This window comes from Balaenoptera borealis (genome assembly GCF_965194805.1).
Source record: "Balaenoptera borealis genome assembly, contig: HAP1_SCAFFOLD_581, whole genome shotgun sequence".
Taxonomy (NCBI): Eukaryota; Metazoa; Chordata; class Mammalia; order Artiodactyla; family Balaenopteridae; genus Balaenoptera; species Balaenoptera borealis.
This window is the reverse complement of record NW_028123618.1, coordinates 227,653-245,907: the sequence shown is the minus strand read 5'-3', so window position 1 is coordinate 245,907 and position 18,255 is coordinate 227,653. Positions and strand designations below refer to the sequence as shown.

The 18,255-nt window shown below is 41.6% G+C and overlaps 1 long non-coding RNA gene across 1 annotated transcript in view; it reads right to left on the bottom strand.

Moving 5' to 3' along the window:
* The window catches only part of LOC309621525, a 59,498-nt gene that overhangs the window by 21,456 nt on the left and 19,787 nt on the right, over positions 1-18,255 (bottom strand). The gene's annotated exons all lie outside the window — the stretch shown is intronic.

Here is an 18,255-nt window from a genome sequence, read left to right as displayed (position 1 = left end):
CCACTCTCACCACTATTATTCAACATAGTTCTGGAAGTCCTAGCCACGGCAATCAGAGAAGAAAAAGAAATAAAAGGAATACAAATTGGAAAAGAAGAAGTAAAACTGTCACTGTTCGTGGATGACATGATACTATACATAGAGAATCCTAAAACTGCCACCAGAAAACTGCTAGAGCTAATTAATGAATATGGTAAAGTTGCAGGATACAAAATTAATGCACAGAAATCTCTTGCATTCCTATACACTAATGATGAAAAATCTGAAAGAGAAATTATGGAAACACTCCCATTTACCATTGCAACAAAAAGAATAAGATACCTAGGAATAAACCTACCTAGGGAGACAAAAGACCTGTATGCAGAAAACTATAAGAAACTGATGAAAGAAATTAAAGATGATACCAACAGATGGAGAGATATACCATGTTCTTGGATTAGAAGAATCAACATTGTGAAAATGACTATACTACCCAAAGCAATCTACAGATTCAATGCAATCCCTATCAAATTACCAATGGCATTTTTTACGGAGCTAGAGCAAATCATCTTAAAATTTGTATGGAGACACAAAAGACCCCGAATAGCCAAAGCAGTCTTGAGGGAAAAAAACGGAGCTGGAGGAATCAGACTCCCTGACTTCAGACTATACTACAAAGCTACAGTAATCAAGACAATATGGTACTGGCACAAAAACAGAAACATAGATCAATGGAACAAGATAGAAAGCCCAGAGATTAACCCACGCACCTATGGTCAACTAATCTATGACAAAGGAGGCAAAGATAGACAATGGAGAAAAGACAGTCTCTTCAATAAGTGGTGCTGGGAAAACTGGACAGCTACATGTAAAAGAATGAAATTAGAATACTCCCTAACACCACACACAAAAATAAACTCAAAATGGATTCGAGACCTAAATATAAGACTGGACACTATAAAACTCTTAAAGGAAAACATAGGAAGAATACTCTTTGACATAAATCACAGCAAGATCTTTTTTGATCCACCTCCTAGAGTAATGGAAATAAAAACAAAAATAAACAAGTGGGACCTAATGAAACTTCAAAGCTTTTGCACAGCAAAGGAAACCATAAACAAGACGAAAAGACAACCCTCAGAATGGGAGAAAATATTTGCAAATGAATCAACGGACAAAGGATTAATCTCCAAAATATATAAACAGCTCATTCAGCTCAATATTAAAGAAACAAACACCCCAATCCAAAAATGGGCAGAAGACCTAAATAGACATTTCTCCAAAGAAGACATACAGATGGCCACGAAGCACATGAAAAGATGCTCAACATCACTAATTATTAGAGAAATGCAAATCAAAACTACAATGAGGTATCACCTCACTCCTGTTAGAATGGGCATCATCAGAAAATCTACAAACAACAAATGCTGGAGAGGGTGTGGAGAGAAGGGAACCCTCTTGCACTGTTGGTGGGAATGTAAATTGATACAGCCACTATGGAGAACAATATGGAGGTTCCTTAAAAAACTAAAAATAGAATTACCATATGACCCAGCAATCCCACTACTGGGCATATACCCAGAGAAAACCGTAATTCAAAAAGACACATGCACCCGAATGTTCATTGCAGCACTATTTACAATAGCCAGGTCATGGAAGCAACCTAAATGCCCATCAACAGACGAATGGATAAAGAAGTTGTGGTACATATATACAATGGAATATTACTCAGCCATAAAAAGGAACGAAATTGAGTCATTTGTTGAGACGTGGATGGCTCTAGAAACTGTCATACAGAGTGAAGTAAGTCAGAAAGAGAAAAACAAATATCGTATATTAATGCATGTATGTGGAACCTAGAAAAATGGTACAGATGAGCCAGTTTGCAGGGCAGAGGTTGAGACACAGATGTAGAGAACGGACATATGGACACCAAGGGGGGAAACTGCGGTGGGGTGGGGATGGTGTTGTGCTGAATTGGGCGATTGGGATTGACATGTATACACTGATGTGTATAAAATTGATGCCTAATAAGAACCTGCAGTATAAAAAAACAAACAAAACAACTAATACTAAACTTTCATTGGGTTATTTGTATGGAAATATGTTAATATAAATGTTTCAGACATTACATGAAATTTCTCAAAATCTTATATGTTCTGGTATAATGTTATAAGTCATAATCCTAGTTATTACTTTAAAATGTATATCTCAGAAATAACTAATTTTCTTGTCAACTGCATTATTATGAACTTTCATCAAATCTTTAACCGTGGTCATTTTTAAGTCTTTTGTCATTTACAGACAGTTCTGGGTGTACTCTGATGAGTTTGCAAATATGTTCCTATAAAAGGGTTTCATCTTCAAGAAATTCATGGAAAAGACTCTGACAAGTACATGTTTCTGGTAACTGACTGCACTGCTGAACTGAATGAATAAGCATTTTCAGAACTCTAATGAAAAACTGATGAACTCATAAAATTGCTAACAAAGGATCAAGTAAAAAGAAAATTAATTACATGGGACTGAGTGAAGTGATGAGGATGAGTATAATTTTTGTGACTTTCTGTCTGAATTAAAAAAAAAAATCCCACAAGGACTCAGAGGAAAAGAATATACAAATCAATTTTCACTGCAAAGTAAAGGAGCTGTTACAGTGGAGGATTACTGGACTGAATGTCAATATTATGACATAGTATGAGTGTGTTTCATGTTTGGTAATTGCAATCATTGTTGCTTTTGTTGTGGTCATCCATGTACAATGCTTGGTGTCAGCCTATTTATCTCTTGTAAAAATAAAATACAGTGTGTGTGTGTGTGTGTGTGTGTGTGTGTGTGTGTGTGTGTGTGAAAAAATAAATAAATAAATAAATAAATAAATAAATAAATAAATAAATAGGGATGAGAAAGGTAAAAAAAAAAAAAAAATAGGTTGTCCAGTGAGTTTAGAATCTAAGAAGTTTCAAGAAAGTTAGTTTACCTTTGATTTAGGTCATAAGTCCCCTGTGTGATTGCTGTACATGAATACATAGCTCTTTGTAATATTACTTGGGAATTTGAAAGTATTCAAGACACCAATGTCCTGCCAGATTAAGAGTATATTGTAGAGCTGAACTTTGAGTTACTGTGCAATTTTTTTTCATGCTGTCCTTTGTAATATGTTTTGTGACAATCCTTGGGATTAAAGTTTTGGTTCCAAAAGAAAAAAAAAAGAATCCGCCTGCCAATGCAGGGGATGAGGGTTCGAGCCCTGGTCCGGGAAGATCCCACGTGCCGCAGATCAACTAAGCCCGTGGGCCACAACTACTGAGCCTGCGCTCTAGATCCTGGGAGCCACAACTACTGAGCCCCCGTGCCACAACTACAGAACCCGGCACGTCTAGAGCCCGTGTTCCGAAACGAAAGAAGGCACTGTAATGAGAGGCATGTGCCCACAACGAAGAGGAGCCCCCGCTCGCCGCAACTAGAGAAAGCCTGCGTGCAGCAACGAAGACCCAACGCAGCCAAAAATTAATTAATTAATTAAATTTTAAAAGAAGACCGCCATTGGGACGGCTGGGGGACAGCTCCACGCTCTGCTTCCCGAGGGGGACCTGCACCCAGGGACTCAGGAGGCGCCCTTGCTCCTGACGATGCGTCCAGAGGCCCCAGCGCAGGAAAAGCACACATGGCATCCACGCAGGGAGGCCAGGCCCGGGGAGCACACGGGGTCTCCCTGGTACTATTCTTGCCACTTCCCTACAGGTGTGAAGTTTTCAAAATAAAGCATTCAGGGAAGAGGGCAGAAGCTGAAAAAGCCGCCCAGGCCCCAGCCCTTCAAGACCCCACGCCGGGTCAGGTGCGGGAGGACCCTGTGAGATTAAAGAAACATCACAGAGAGCAGAGGCGGGGTGGGGTCTCGAGGGACAACGTCCTTCGGGGCAGAATCTCGGTAGACAGACCGCCACCTTCCCCTAGGAAGGATCCAGAACCTTGGGACCCAAACACTCTGAGCGCCTCAGGAGAAGAAGGCCCTCCCAGGGGCAGGGGACACGGACGCCTCTCGACCACCCCGCGGGTCCCGCATGCACCCAGATCCTCGCGCGTGAATGGCAGGAAGGTCACGTCCCCGTTCAGGTTCTTGTTGAGGTCGATGCACAGGAGACTCAGCTTCTTTTATTTTTTAAAAATTTTTTAAAAATTAAAAAATTAATTTATTTGTGGCTGCATTGGGTCTTCGTTGCTGCACACGGGCTTTCTCCACTTGCGGCGAGCGGGGGACACTCTTCACGGGGGACACTCTTCGTTGCGGTGAGCATGCTTCTCATTGTAGTGGCTTCTCTTGTTGCAGAGCATGGGCTCTAGGTGCACGGGCTTCAGCAGTTGTGGCAAACAGGTTCAGTAATTGTGGCTCACGGGCTCTAGAGCGCTGGATCAATAGTTGTGGCGCACAGGCTTAGCTCCTCCGTGGCATGTGGGATCTTCCTGGACCAGGGCTCAAACCCATGTCTCCTGCATGGGCAGGCGGATTCTTAACCACTGCGCTAACAGGTAAGTCCTCAGCTTCTTCTTGATGCTCTCGATTTTCTGAAGGAAGAAGATGGCTGTAAAATCGGGGGGGTGGGGGCACGGAGGGTGGTTCAAGGAGAAGAGGCGGATGAGGCGGACAAGAGGAGGGAGATGGGAAAGAAAGGGCCTCGGGTCCTAACTGTTAGGACCCTCCTCAGGAGTTACCCCAGGGTGACAGCCTAAGCTTCAGCCATTTCAACGGAGCTAAGTTTCTGTCCCTTCAGGGTCTATCTGGTTTGCAGAAACAGGTAGAAATGGACCAGCCTGGGGGAGGGAGCGACGCGGGGCGCAGAGGAAGGTGCCGGTTCCCCGGGGCCCCTGCCGGGCCAGCAGCAGGCGGGGCGCCTCGAGGACCTGCCCAGGCTGCGCCCCCTGTCCAGCCCAGGACTCAGCGTGCCCGGCCCCGCTCCCGGGCTGAGCAGACGTGCCTGTCCGAGGACAGGAAGGGCACTGGGGGACCGTGCCCGCTGGCTCTGCCAGGCGCAGGGGCTCGTCGGGCACGCCTGGCTCAGAAGCAGCCCGAGGGACGCCGGGCCTCTGCGGGCAGCAGGCGCTGTGCCGGGCACTGGCCTCCCTGCAGCCTCACGGCCCCACCGGCCACGACTGGGCAGGAGCACAGGGCGCCCTGGGAGGGCGGGGCGTCACTCAGGACCCCGCCCCGCGCCAGCAGGCCGCCTCTCCTGGGCGCCCGCCTCCACAGGCGTCCCCGTGGTCCCTCGGGCCAGTGGTTCTCAAGTGTCAAGGCAGTCTGCGCAGCCCCACTGTCCACACCCTCACCTCCCCCAGCCTCGAAGCTCCATGTGCCCGCCGCTCCGGAGGACTTCGGGGCCCACGTGCCCGGGCCCCACCCTAGATGCCGGAGTCCCACAGTTCTCTGAGTCCCGGTTTCCTCCACCGCAAGGCACAGCACCGGCCGAAGCAGGACAGCGTTTGTGCTGAGGAACAAGAACTGTCGCTGAGCCCTGGGTCGAGCCTGGTACCCGCATTAACCGCGTCTGTCACTTTCTGACGCAAACCAGCCGGCGCAGGGCTGCACCCCAGCCCCTTCTGTACGGGGCTCCCACACTCGGGGCCACCGTCCCCCTGCCCTCATCACCCCGGAGAGGCCCAGGGCCCCGGGCTCATTCTAGCCAATCCTGAGCCTGCTCCTTCCCGGGGACCCACACCTCAGGCTCCAGTCCCCAGCCACCCCTCCCCTCATTCCTGCCGAACCCTCGTGCTCCTGGGAGGCCCTAGGTGACAAGGCGTGCCCCTGCCCAGAACCATGAGTGACAAGCTCTTTCCTCATCTGCTGGCCTCACTGTTCTCTGTCCTCCACACAAACCGACTCGGTCAGCTCTCACGACCACCTGTGAGGGGGTCCTCTGGTCACGCACATTGCAGATGGTGAACAGGGACAATGGGGTCCAGGGACCGGCCTCCGGGGACCCAGCCAGTTGGTGGCAGAGCTGGGTCTGATCCCAGCCATCAAGATGCGTGTAGCCACGGCGCCCCACGCCACGCACCGAGGTGACGCGCTCGACCATGGGTGGCTCGCAGTGCCCGCCCCCCTCCCCACCCCACGGGGCTGCCTCCCAGGAGGGGCCGGGCTGCCCATCGCCCGCCTGTCCAGGGGCTGCAGGGACCCCGTCCTGCTGGACCAGGAGTGGGAAGAGCTGAGGGCTCTGGGGTCCACGCTGGGGGCAGAAGGGTGTCAGGCAGCTGGGAGGACCTGAAGGGACAGGCCCCCCGGGGGGGCCCACTGGGAATCCACGCGGCCGCAGGGCTCAGCCAAGAGAGGAGAGAGGGGGTGAAGGCGGACGCCATGCTCTTCAGCCTCCCATCGTCCCCCAGCTTCCGTGCCCAGCAGGAGCCGCGCTGTGAATTACGGGAGAGAGGGGTCGGGTCTTGGCCCCCAGTCCTGGCACACAGCTCCTAAACCTAAAGCCACAGGCCGGGTTGCATCTTACAGCCCCCCTGCCTGCCCACCTCCTGCGAGGGGAGAGGGCCAGGGGTTGCAACGTGAATCCGTTGCCCATGGCCCCCGCTGTAATCGTGCTCATGGAACAAAATCTCGGTAAACACGGGGTTCAGAGAGCTGCAGGGTGGGTACCTGCAGTCGGCCTCGAAGCCCCGCGCCCCGCCCCATGCCTCCCCACCTCCTCCTTCCACCTGGCTGTTCCTTTGTTATAGCCCGGTGCTCCAGTCCGTGGACTGGGGGCCTGTGTTCTGGGGGCCCGCGCTAGCCAACGAACGGAACCCGGGCTGGGGGCGTGGGAACTCCTGACACAGCCTGTCGGCCACAAGCGCAGAGGACGACGTGGACCTGTGGCTGGCGTGGGCCGAGCCCTGACCTGCGGGCTCTGACTCAGGTAGATGGAGTCCAAACTGAACTGCAGAAACCCGGCAGTCCCAGCGCTGCTGCTGCTGCTGCGGGAGCCCCACGGGCCTGGCGTCGGGACGGAAGCTCTGTGGGAGCGGGGGCTGAGGGTGGAGTAGGCTCGGAGGAGGGGGTCCTTCCTTGAGACCCTCCCACCAAAGCCACGGGGGACGGGGCCCCGGATGAGGAGGGGGTGTGGCGGGACGCAGGGAGGGGCCCACGCCGCCCGTGCTCTGGGGAAGCCCTGTGACCCTGAGGACCGAGGGCAGAGCAGGTGCAGAGGGAGCGCTGGTCCACGTGGACCTTCCCTCCTGAGGTTGAGGCGGCAGAGAGATGGTCAGAGGCCGGCACGCGGGGCTCAGGCCAAGCGCTCCCCTACTGCGAAACTTCCTCAAAAAGCAGCCATCGCAGGACTCGGCAACCGCAGTCATGGGCACTTACCCCGGGGAAATGGAGACTGAAGTCCACACAGAATCTGTACACAAACGCTCGCCTGACTGGGAAGAGCCTCAGACCGAAAGCCGCCGGGGGCCTTTCCAGGGCAACGGATGACAGGGGCAGTCGTGTCAACGTCAGGATCCTGCTGGGACGCTGACTTGACTTTCACAAGAGGTGACATTGGGGAAAAGTGGGCAATGTAGTTTCGCTTTCTAGGAAGCTGGCCAACTCCTTTCCAGAGTGGCTGCACTGTCTTCCGCTCCCTCCAGCGATGACTCCCCTGTTCTGTGCTGCCTCGCCAGCACTGGGCACCGTCTCCATGTTCTGCTGGGAGCAGAACTTAGGTTTTCTTGTTCTAGGAGAAGCTCCAGAGTGACTCGCTAAGGCCATTAGCGAGTAATTATTTCCCAATGAGTAGCTATTTCCAGTTAAAACCAAAAGCCACTTAATTATTGCTTTTCCCATAAAATTAAATATGAAATCTACATTATGTAATTGTACACTTATTTCCCCCTTTGTGTATTCTAATTCCTTCCTGAGAAACCTAAGATGCCATCTTGCAGACTGCCCACAGTGGCTACGATTTGGGCAGCAGCAAAGGTCAACTTTAAACATTTTGTATCTAAAGTGGCTTTGGATACCTTTGGATAGAAAGTACAGTCTGAGCCATTTTACAAAATGTGCGGCCATTTTACAAAACAGCTTGACAGTTCCTGCAAGTGTTAAACATAGAGTTACCCTATGACCCAGCAGTTCCACTACTAAATATATACCTAAGAGAAATAGAAACTTATGTCTGCACAAAAGCTTGTACGTGAATGTTCATAGAAGCGTATTTCTAAAAACAAAAGGTGGAAAAAATTCAAATGTCAATCTGACAAATGAATAAACAAAATGTGGAATATCCGTACGATAGAATAGCATTCAGCTATAAAAAGGAATGAAATATTGATCCATGTTACAACATGGATGAACCATGAAAGCATTCTGTAAAGAAAAGCAGCCACTCTCAAAAGATGACATATTGTATGGTCCCATTTATATGAAATGCCCATAATAGCAAATCTGTAGAGACAGAAAGGAGATTAGTGGTTGCCTAGAGCTGAAAGGGTTGAGAGAATGAAAAAACATTGTTAATGTGTAATGGGTTTCTTTGTGGGGGGACAGAAATCTAAAATTGGATGGTTGTGATGGTTACACACGTCTTTTAGTGGTTACACTAAGAACCACTGAATTGTATACATTAAAGGGTTAAATTATGGTATGTAAATTACAGCCCAATAAAGCTGTTAAAATTACAATTTTATATTTATATATTTGAAAATTCATCCAAAATTACAAATTCCTAAAACACGCAACCTAACAAGACTAACCCAAGAAAAGAAATATCTAAAAAATCTATATCTACTCAAAAAGTTGTTTGTATAATTAAGTACCTTTACAGAAAATGATTTCTAGGGATAAATGGCTTTCCAACTAAATTCTTCCAAATATTTAGGGAAGAAATATTGGTAATCTTACATAAAACCCTTCCAGGAAACAGAAAATAATATATTGCTCAAAATTTTTATAAGGCCAACATAAGCTTCAGATCAAAAGTAAAAAGAATATTACAAGAATAGAATCATAGACCAGTTTCTCTTTTGAACATGCACGCAAACTTTGTAAATAAAAGCACAAACTGTATCCATGGTATGTAAAACAGTAATATATCACAATCAAAGTGGCTTTATTCTAGTAATGCAAGGTTGGTTTAATGTTCCCACAGGAAACTGATCCCAAGAATGAATCAGAGTGGGAAAAAAAGTCATTTAAAAAAGAAGTCTTGGGAATTCCCTGGTGGTCCAGTGGTTAGGACTTGGCGTTTTCACTGCTGGGGGCCTGGGGTTCAATCCCTGGTCAGGGAACTAAGATCCTGCAAGCCATGAGGCAGGGCCCCCCCCCCCAAAAAAAAAGAAAAAATTAAGTTTTAACCAGGAGAAGCACAAGAGTGAATAAACATAACAGATAATGCCTTATGAAAAGTAGTTGAAGATTATGAAATATTATAAACTTTTAAAACAAACAGAAATTGCTAAAGATTCAAGAGGATGTGACAAATGTTGTACATAGGCAAAAGATAAAAGAAAATAAAATATACAAATGATGGGAGCCCAAAAATCCAGATGCCCAAGTCCCATCTCTGAAAATCCTCATTCAATGGGTTCTGGATTTCCTCTCTGTTTAAAAACCTACAGGTGATTCTGATACGATTCATAGACACAATGTAAAGCTTCTGCTTTACAGGAAATAATACCAGATTATTTTGTCATTTTGTAGTTATATTAACAGGCTGTACTATTGACGGATAAGTCTGATGTCAAAATGCACTCCCCACTAGAGTTAAAAAAGGAACTAGTACTAGCTACTGCTACTTGGTGGCAGCACGCATATATTGCAATGGCAATTATTGTAGGAAGCCAAATTAATGGAACATTTTAGAATTGCAAGACTACATAGAGGTCACCTAGTCAAACTTCCAACTATTATAGTTGTGAAAACTAAGGCCCATATAAATGAAATGATTATCTCCAAAGAGGGTTAGTGAAAGAGTACGAAATAAAAAATATCTCAACTTTTAATTTAGTGTTATTTTTATTAATCTCAATATTAGCTCAAACTTCAGTGTGACAGATTTGGGATTGAATTCTTGCTTGAATTTAGTGGTTGCGTGCCTTTTAGTAAGTTACTAAAACACTTTTAACTTCGCTTTTCACATATGTAAAATGGTGAGCCTTGACTAATACAGAGTATGAGATAGCCTAGCACTGTTTTTAACACAAACAAGTACTTAAAATTTTTTGCCTCTCATCCCTCTTAAACAACCTCTATCCTCTTAACAATAAAAGTGTCTTTCAGCTAGCAAAGCATCGCAGAGCTGACCACGTTCTGGCAAGAGATATAGGATTCCTTCTCTTACTGAGGGCTCTTTATACCTGATATTTGAACTGTACTGAAACATGAACATCTCTTGTTTATACTGTATTAATGGATTTAATAGATGAATTTTAAAAAGTAATATGCAGGAGTTAAGCTGCATTAGTCTCAAGAAATATAATTCGATAGTGGTGGCTAGAATGATAAACAGTGTTTGGACAGGGAGTCCATATTGGATATGAACAACGCTGTACTCCCATTCGTCTATTAAGAATAAATAAAATCCTTTCAAAATCTGTTTTAAAGGGCAGTTAGTTTCTTCTGCCTCATTTAAGTTACCTGCAAGAAAAAGACAATCTCCTGAATCCTTGTTTAAAAGGCTTTTAATATAAAGCAAATAATTTTTTGTAACATTTCCCAAACTTTTCATTATCAAATTAGCTGAGGCTTCTCAACGATTATCATTTCACAACAATATCTCCACTTTCACCTTCTTTAAATGAATTGGCCTAATAGATGTGCCATTAAAACAGAGCTTCACCCTCAACATATTTTAAAGTTTGTATTCAAACAGTATGAAGAAAACAGGATCAGGGAATTCAGCCATAAAAGTGAATGGATTACTGATACATGCTACATCATGGATGCAACTAAGTGAAAGAAATCAGGCACGAAAGGCCACATATTGTATGGTTCCATTTATACGAAATGTCCAGCAGTGGCAAATCCATACACACGGAAAATATTATGCATTAGTGGTTGCCAGGGGTTTGGAAGAGAGGGAAATAGGGAATGACTGCTTTAAATGGGTGTAGGTTTCCTTTTGGGGTGATGAAAATGTTTTGCAACTAGGCAGTGGTGACAGTTGCACAGCATTGTGACAGTACTAAATTCCACTGAATTGTACAGTGAATTGTAAAATGATCAAAATGGTGAATTTTATGTTATGTTCATTTTACTACAATAAAAAGGAGAAAGAAATAGGGAACGACTTTGAGTTTGGGAAAGTAAGGTGAACTGGTCAAGAAAAAGACAGCTCTACTATTCGGTTTTCTCTCAGCTCTCCCAGTGCATTAATCGTCAGCAAAAAGTAGCCTGAACTTGTAGATGACAGTCATTCAACAGAGTCCAGGGAAAAGTAAATAAAATAAAACCCAACTATTCTGATTTAGCACATCTATGACAGGTTAACTTCCTGCTCAGCCACATGGACATTCATGAGGACGTTTCAAGTTAGGTGTCCTCTACTCCAGTACTTAACTCACAGCTCATTCACACATGTATGCAACAGCATTTCTTAATTTAATGGACTCTGCAGTGCTGGTTGTGATCAGTCTCACGAAAAGGAAAGGAGGAAAAAGCCTCCACACTGGCTTGGTGGTCTTGGGATGAAATGGATGCAGAAGACAGCTTGATTGTCAAACTGGAAACTTTTATTTTCCTTTCCCTCTTTTTCTTTTTTTTTTTTAAAGCACAGTTTTTTTTTTTAATTTTATTTATTTATTTATTTATGGCTGTTTTGGGTCTTCGTTTCTGTGCGAGGGCTTTCTCTAGTTGCGGCAAGTGGGGGCCACTCTTCATCGCGGTGCGCGGGTCTCTCACTATCGCGGCCTCTCTTGTTGCAGAGCACAGGCTCCAGACGCGCAGGCTCAGTAATTGTGGCTCACAGGCCTAGTTGCTCCGCGGCATGTGAGATCTTCCCAGACCAGGGCTCGAACCCGTGTCCCCTGCATTGGCAGGCAGATTCTCAACCACTGCGCCACCAGGGAAGCCCTTTCCTCTTCTTTTTATCTTTCCTATCAGGTCTTCTGTCCACTTCCCACTGCCTTCTTTCAAACAGGAAAGACACTGATTAGCTGCTGGATTTTTTTTGGTTAAAACAACTATTGTTTTAGATTTCTTGTTGTTCGCTGAATGTTATTGTTTTTACTGCCAAATGAGCTTCGGTGGTTGATGTAGGGGGTCTCCTGGGAACTTAATTTTTTCAAGTTGAAGTGGAAAAGCTTTTTTGTTTGAATTGGCTTTTACTGGGTGCTTCAAGATTTGCTCTTAGCTCTTTGATGGGGGACTGAATAGCACTATGTTTCCTTTGAGGTCCCAGTAAATAAAGGATCCCATGTCCTCCTGGACACTTTATTGGGATTTTGCTGTGTGTGCTCTCTAACAGCCAGATACAGATTCCAGGAAAATGACATATAAGTGAATATAAATAATCTAATATTTTTAGAATTTGCTTTGGCCATACTCCTGGTCTCATTCTACTTCTTGTAGCAGATGGCTTTAAAGAGCATTAGCTATGTATATATTAAACATAATATACATATACCAATACTAAATATTATATTGGTGTATAAATGTAATATATTACTGTTTATATGAATGTATAACAATTATGTATTATATTAACATGTATTTTTGCATAGCATATATTATACACAAACTATATGACTAATGCAATGAATTTATATGTTTAACATGTTCACAGTATTAATATGATATATCATGTAATACTGATTATAAAATAATTATATCATAAAACAGAAATATATCATTATTATCTGATATAATACATTATATTTAATGTATTCTATATAACACAATACATAATCTATTATTATAAGACAAGTATATTATATAATATAAATATAATACTTACATAAAAGTATATATATTTTAATTATACACTACACATACAAGTATGTATAACTATTTATAATCTTATTTACGTAGGAATCTGTTCATAACAATTGATGTAAAAATATGCAATATTTTAAATCAAATGGGCCATAATCTCACTACCTACATTCATACTACCTAATCTCATAACTACTTTTAAAATCTTGAACCCTGTCTAAATCATGCTTACATATCTCTCAACCTGTTTTTCTACACATGCACATATACACACATTTATACACACTATATATGTATACTACCACTTTTCAGTTCAATGTATATAAATATATGATATATGTAATTATATTCCTGTGTATGTAGACAAATATAAATCAAAGGTATGGGTATAGGTATGTATTTCACATATTTATATAAATATATCATATAAACAATGTATGTGTATATAAATACATGATTATATACATACATATACAGAAATATACTTATTTAAACAAGAGACCTAAATAAACATAGTTCTCAAAGAATAAAACTAGTTATGTCTCACCGTTTCAATAACAGTTTATAGTTTTCTACTGTATGTGCTTCTATAATTGTTATGAACAATTCCCATTTGTTGAATGTTAAGTTGTTTTAATTTTTGTCATTATTAATGAAGCTCTGAAGAATATGGTGGGCAAGATTACTTGAAAAACTCTCCTAAAAGAAAAGAGTTCGGTATGCTAGGTGAAATGGAAACAACTTATTTTTAAGTGCATGTCTAATTTTTGAAGTGTGCAGTAGAAATTTCTAGGACCCCTGAAAGAAGGGGGGTACATGTGTGAGAGTTATAGCTATATTAAGAGTGGACTGAAGCTCTTGATAGCTTAGAACAGAAGCTGGCAATCCTGTTTTTATGGAGTGAAATAGCAAATATTTTAGGCTTTGTGGACCAAAGAGGCAAAATTGAGGATATTATTTAGGTACTTAAGTAACCATTTAAAATATTACCAGTTAAAATGTGAACATTATTCATAGCTCATAGGCCATAAAAAATAGGCAGCTGTCTGGATTTGGAATACAGGCCATAGTTTAATGACACACCTGACCTGACACAGAGACTTGCTGTTAAAATGGCCATGACCACATGGGAGGTAGGAGATAAGACTCCATCCCTCCTAGATGGGAAGTTAGAACTAAACCAATCTATCTCTAGGTTCACCTTTAATGAAAGGGTGTGCCAGTAAAAAAAATATCTGCTGGCAAAGGGAGACTAAGACCAAATTCTCTTGGCCTCTGCTCTGGGTAGGAAACAGGTAGGAAATCTTGAGAATTCTGAACCCCAGATCTGTGTTCACAGTGTTTGGGTTGCAAATTTATTTGCGGTCTTGCAAACAGAAGGGAAGAAATTACCTTAAAATGCTCCCAGATGGGTGGTATTCCAAACACAGAACTAAACTCTCTGGAGAGGTAGACCTTCAACCCAGGCCTATAGCGTTCCCACAGACAAAGTTTAGCTAAACATGAGCTCATGATCTAAGTTTACACAATAATGAAGAAATCAGCTACAATGGGAGAGAATCAGCAAAAACAATCAATACCAGAATTAGATTCCCAAGGCCATCCATTGAATGTTGGAATTATCAGGTGCAAGGCAGAAAATAGACATAAAACTAGAACTGAAACAAGGAACAGGATGTTTTAAAAGAGTGGGTAGGCTCTTTAAAAAATTTCTAAAGTACATGTCATTGATAAAGCTAAAAACTCAAAGGTTGTGTAAAACAGCAGATTAATCATGGAGAAGAGTGAAATTATGCTGTTTTTAAAAATACGGCAAATCAGATTTTCTGCCTAATTATATAAGTAGATTTATCTTTAAAAAAATACACATATTTTAAAGACTTATTGGCTGGAAAATAACTAAAGGATATTTCAGAGGGCTTCTCTCCAAAGAAAAGTGAGAAGTAGCAAAACACAGAAAGTCGAGGGGAAAAAATGTCAATATATACATTGCTATAGGGTGCACTAAGGCTTAGGCCAGCAACAATGTGGAGGTGCTGACCCTTAGACACTTACAACTAAGCTGGCATCTTCAAAAAGTGCAACTATTTATAACTAAAAAGATTTATTAAAATTAATAACCAAGTGTTTTAATTGACATCAGAAGAGCAAAACAATAAACCCTGAGAACATAGAAAAAATAGATAATAAAGATATGAGCAGAACTTAATAAAACAGAAAAAAGTATAAAATTGAGGTGATTTAGTAAGTCAAAAGAATACTCTTTGAAAAGATTTTTAAAACACACTTTGATTAAGCAAAACAAAAACATAAGTAAATAATACACAGAAAGAATCAGGACAATGTTACAGCAGAGAGTACAAACAGAGAATATATGAAATGCCAGTAAATTTGAACATTTATGTAAAGTGGACAATTTCCTAGCTCCTAAAGTTTACCAAAACTGACACAAGAGGAAGTATATAGCTGGAGTTCTTTCACCAGTAAAGGAATTAAGTCAATAGTTTACAATCTTTCACCAAGAAAATACCAGACCCACCCAGAACGTTTGGGTGGGGAATTCGATCAAACTTCTATTAAACAGATAACATCAGTATTAATAAAGAAAAACTTCTAGAGAGTAGCAACGGAAGAATGCTCCTTTATTCATCTTAGGAAGTCTATATAATCCTAATACTGAAAATAGATTAGGACTGTAAGGAAAAAGAAATTTACAGGTCAAATTTACTTGTAGATATAAAAGCAAACATTTTAAGCTATGATATTAGCTACCCAGGTTCACTAGAGTAAGAAAAAGCATGAGCAAGTTAGGTCATCCAATGAATGAAAAGGTAGTTTAATGTCAAGAATATATATCAATAGATTGAAATCACCACATTTTATTTCTTTCATCTGTCTCTTTAAAAAATTGATAAGTACTTATATTGATCTCTCTTGTACTAGGCACTGTCCTAAGTCATTTACATATTTACTCCTTTAAACCTTCTATTATCCCTGGGGGAAGGTTCTATTTTGCTTCCATTTCTTAGCTAAGACTCTAACCCCCAGGAAAGTAAAGCAACATTTGCAAGTTTTTGTGGATGGTCAGTGATGGGACCAGTACAGGAACATCCAAAGTCTGTGCTTGGAAACAGTGCCCCATGTTGACACTCACATTACAGATGAAAGGAAAGGAACCATTCACTTACCATACAGATGAAATCTCACGTTACAGGTTAAAGGAAAGGAACCATGCACTTACATTATAGGTTAATACCCACATAACAGGTTAAAGGAAAAAGAAACATGTGCTTCTCTCAAAAGTTGTAAAGAGAGCATATCTATTTCTAAATATATTTCCCAATTTCTTTTGCTTGTTTTCTGACCTTTGTAGTGCATTTTGCCATGAGGAAAATTTTAATTCTTATATAATTAAATGTATCCTTTTTTCTTTGTATCTTAGAAAGGTGTTCCTCATGAATAATTTATTTCAAGTCTCCCAGGTTTCCGATACCTTTACAGTTTCATGATGTTTTTACTTTTAACTAGTTGCTCTATCTAGAATTTATTAATGATAGCCATATTTTCCCACTTTTGTTGAATAAGTTTGGCTACTGATCCAAAATGTCAATTTTATTTTAATCTCAAATCCCTTACGCTCTTGCATCTAATTTTAAGATGCTTCTTATTCCACTGCTTGTTTTGTCTATCTGAAACAAAATGCTACCTTAATTATAATGTAATTCTAATATAATAAATGTAATTAGTAAACATAATACCATATATAATAAATAGCATAATATAAAATAACCAAATATAATTTACCATATTACAAGGTCAAAAGAGAACAAAACTATACAATCAGTTGAAATATCCCCCAAAAATATTTTATAAAATTCAATATTCATTTCTAATTTAAAAGAAATAGTAAAATAGGGATTGATGAATGCTTCCACAGTAAGAAGAAATTACATATCTAAAAGAGAAAGAGGTAAGTGATAACCTTTAGTAACACTGGCAATAAATACAGGACAAGATGAAGATGCCTGATATAATGTTAAAGAAAAACTATTATGTAACATTGTCTTTGCAGCACTGATGAGTTCAGTGAAAAGAGAATCTCATAGAAAAGAGTTATCTCGTTCTTCTTAATGTCTGTACACTTGTCCATTGCATGAACAGAACAGCTTATTTAACCAATATGTTACTGATCTGCATCTGGATTTCTAGGTTTTCATGGAATTTTATTAGGCACAATTGTTACAAACTCTAGGACTTCCTCTTATGTTTATATCTTTTGAAAGAAACAATATCTCCACAGATGATTTATCTGGGCTGGCTGCTAGCCGACTATGGCTACTTCTCAGTTCTTCCCTTTACATTCCTAGTCAATATGAAAACGGAAGGCAAGAAGGTCTTCTGTTTAGAGACTGTAAAGATAGGTCTTGGTGATAAAGTCTTGGTGGTAAAGGCTAAACATATCAACCCAGAACAAGTGTTTTCCAGCTGTAACTATGTGTGATTCCCTTGGCTTGATTCTGTAGAGGATGTAAGACAAGACTGTAGGATCTGCCCTCAAAGTGCTTCCAGTAAGATGAGCTAAGTCAAGTATGGTGGCATATCTAATTCAAGACAAAATATAATGGCTCCTTTTTTCTCATAGCAAAACTTCGTGGAGTGAATGTACAAGTCACTGTAGGCTCTTAATTAAAGGAACACAATAAATCTTGTATTGGAAGGTGATTATTCTGGTCTCTTTGTAGAGATGAATTGGAAATTGTCTAGAAGAAGGAAAATTAGCTTAACCAAAGTTAAACTCATAAATAATTGAGCATTAATTAAACATCTGTGGCCTATGTTTCTCTTTGATCATAATTTCTCCCAATTTATACACCTTTTTGAAACCTGATTAATCATTGTCAAAGATGCAATTAACAATGATTATTACTGTGTATTAGGTTTTGCCTGGGCCCTGAAGAAACCATCGTAAATTACGAGCTATGATTGTCACTTGATTTTCTCACAAAGAACAATCAGAATTCCTGGTCTGAAGTGGCTTGGAATGTGAAACTAATGAGTCTCTTAGATATTATTAGAGGACCCTACAGAGCCCATTGGTGAAAGTCTGGAAAACATTGGGCTTCTTAAAATTAATTCTTAAGAGGGGCAAGATGGCGGAAGAGTAAGACGCAGAGATCACCTTCCTTCCCACAGATACAGTAGAAATACATCCACACGTGGAACTGCTCCTACAGAACACACACTGAACGCTGGCAGAAGACGTCAGACCTCCCAAAAGGCAAGAAAATCCCCACGTACTTGGGTAGGGTAAAAAAAAAAGAAATAACAGAGACAAAAGAATAGGGACAGGACCTGCGCCAGTGGGAGGGAGCCGTGAAGGA